This window comes from Muscardinus avellanarius (genome assembly GCF_963383645.1).
Source record: "Muscardinus avellanarius genome assembly, chromosome: 16".
NCBI classification, from domain to species: domain Eukaryota; kingdom Metazoa; phylum Chordata; class Mammalia; order Rodentia; family Gliridae; genus Muscardinus; species Muscardinus avellanarius.
This window is the reverse complement of record NC_137802.1, coordinates 17761445-17764043: the sequence shown is the minus strand read 5'-3', so window position 1 is coordinate 17764043 and position 2599 is coordinate 17761445. Positions and strand designations below refer to the sequence as shown.

Sequence of the window (2599 nt, the reverse complement as noted above, 5' to 3'; positions counted from 1 at the left end):
GCAGCATTTTTCCTGAGAAAGAGACATACACCACCCTTTTCAGCAGTTTTCTCCATTAGACCAGATTCATTCACATAATAACAGCATTTTCCCTGAGAAAGACACATACCACCCTTTTCAGCAGTAAGAAGGACTCAGTCTGGTCAAATGGAAAACATGCTATTGGGTCAGGAGCATCAGTAACAGATTTTAGAGCGTTTAATACTTATGGCTGTCTGGCATCCAGAGAGGGAGAGCACTGTACTGATCCCACCTTGTGGTTGGCCCAATGTTTTATGGAGGGGGGGCAAATAGGTAGTGTACACAGTGAATTTCCAGACATAAAAGGTGGGCCTGCTGAAATAAAAACATTAAAGAGAATTATGCTGAGAAAAAATGGAGCTTAGTGGGCCCCGACATTGTACAAGAGAATTTGTTGTAGCGGAGCCCTTTTTAGCCGAGTAAGATGACGCCAGCTGGGTCCCCCAGCGGTTTGGCCGCAGCAGATGTGGTGAGGATCACTGTAAAAAGCCCAGTCCACCGAGGTTGGAGGTGCTTTGGTTGAAGCGACTTGAGGAGGATTTGGTCTCCTGGCTTAAGGGCCTTGGCTGCCGGGTGTGGAGCTGCTTCTTCAGTCCCAAGTTGGGGAAGATATCGGTCAGCATGTTCCCTAAAGAGATGCCTGAGAAAAGACAAGTAAGGGAGATAGGAAGCCAGAGGAAGAGGATCTGAAGGGAGAGAGCGATTAAGCAAAAAAGGGCGACCATACAGCAATTCAAAGGGGCTCATGAAGGTGGGGCTTCGAGAGGTGGCCTGTATGTGGGCCAGGGCTGGCGGTAGGAGTTCAGGCCATTATGTGGGCCAGGGCTGGTGGTAGGAGTTCAGGCCACGACAACTTCAGCTCCAGGGAAAGTTTTGTTAGATGGTTTTTGTTTTATTTTGTTGCAGGTCTGGGGGTGGAACCCAGGGGCATTCTACCTCCGAGCTACACCCCCTGCCCTATTTTTTTATTCTTTATTTTGAAACAGGGTCTCACTAAGTTGCAGAGGGCCTCACTAAGTAGGTGAAGCTGTCTTCAAACCATGATCCTCCGGTCTCAGCCTCCCAAATGCTGGGATTACAAGGGTGTGCCACCACGCCTGGCTTGTTAGATGGTTTTTAAAAATCTCATTTGGAGGGGAGCGGCAGCGGGGAGCGCCCAGACCGCACCCTCTCCCCGCTGGGGGCGCAGGGTCTGGGGCTGCTCAGTGTGTGGGGAGGGCGGCGTGCTGCAGCCTGCGGTGGTTTGAAGCGTTTCAGTGTTTCAGTCGCAGTGGGCCGAGCACCGGGGTTGGGGGTCCCAGTCCGGGGTAGAGCGAGACAATGCTTCTGGAGTTGGGTGAGCGGCTCCGGGGTTGGACTGGAGAAGAAACACTTTGGGAACCTGGGAGGGGGCGGGCTTGATGCTTGAAGGTGCGTGGCTGGGGCTGACGATTGCGAGACCCGCGGTGGAGAAATGCAACCTGAGGGTGCCAGGTCCCTCCCGCCCAGGCTGCCCGAGGAATTTCACTTGCAGCAGCGTCACCCTTTACTCCAGAAAGCTGGCGGGCACTACGGGGGGGGAAAAAAACAAAACAAGAAGAAAGTGGAGGAGGTCCTAGAAGAAGAGGAGGAGGAATATGTGGTAGAAAAAGTTCCCAACCGGAGAGTTGTGAAGGGCAAGGTGGAGTACCTCCTAAAGTGGAAGGGCTTCTCAGATGAGGACAACCCATGGGAGCCAGAAGAGAACCTGGACTGCCCCGACCTCATTGCTGAGTTTCTGCAGTCACAGAAAACAGCACACGAGACGGATAAGTCAGAGGGAGGCAAGCGCAGAGCTGATTCTGAAGATAAGGGAGAGGAGAGCAAACCAAAGAAGAAGAAAGAAGAGTCTGAAAAGCCACGAGGCTTTGCCCGGGGTTTGGAACCAGGGTGGATTACTGGAGCTACAGATTCCAGTGGAGAGCTCATGTTCCTGATGAAATGGAAAAACTGTGATGAGGCCGACCTGGTGCCCGCCGAGGAAGCCAACGTCAAGTGCCCGCAGGTGGTCATCTCCTTCTGACGTGGCACTCCTACCCCTCAGAGGATGACGACAAAAAAAGATGACAAGAATTAACTCTCCTGAGCACCAGCCCCATCGCCTCTGGCTGGGTTTCAGGTGGGGAGGGGAGGAGTTCTACTTGTCTTGACACCAAAAAGTGGCTTGAGAAGATGTCCTTTGAAGAGCCGTCTAGTTTCTGTGCCCTGCAGCAGCCTAAGTGCTTTAAAGCCGTTTCAAGCTGTATAGTTTGCACACCCATCCCAGTGGAGGGGAGAAGGGGAAGTGTTCCAAGGCAGCCCGTTCTGCACTTGACTGGGAAAAGAAAGGGCCTTCTGTGAAAAACAGAACTTGCAGAGTTGTGTGTGGGGGGAGCAAAGGACACTGTGGATCTTCAAAGAGCATCTCCACAACCCACGGCCTTCTTCCAATAGCGTTGACTGCATTTTGACAGCGTAGCATGTGTGTAGTTTTGGCTATTACTTATTTGGGGTGGGGGGCGGGGTGGGGAGGATGGGAAACGGATAGGATCATTTTGGTTAAAATGTGGGGCAATATTGG

At 52.3% G+C, this 2599-nt stretch overlaps 1 pseudogene across 1 annotated transcript; it reads left to right on the top strand.

Moving 5' to 3' along the window:
- The first annotated feature begins 1421 nt into the window (after positions 1 to 1421).
- LOC308275604 (chromobox protein homolog 1-like) lies at positions 1422 to 2116 on the top strand (annotated as a pseudogene). The gene has a single exon. The product of its transcript is annotated as a chromobox protein homolog 1-like (transcript).
- The last annotated feature ends 483 nt before the right edge of the window (positions 2117 to 2599 follow it).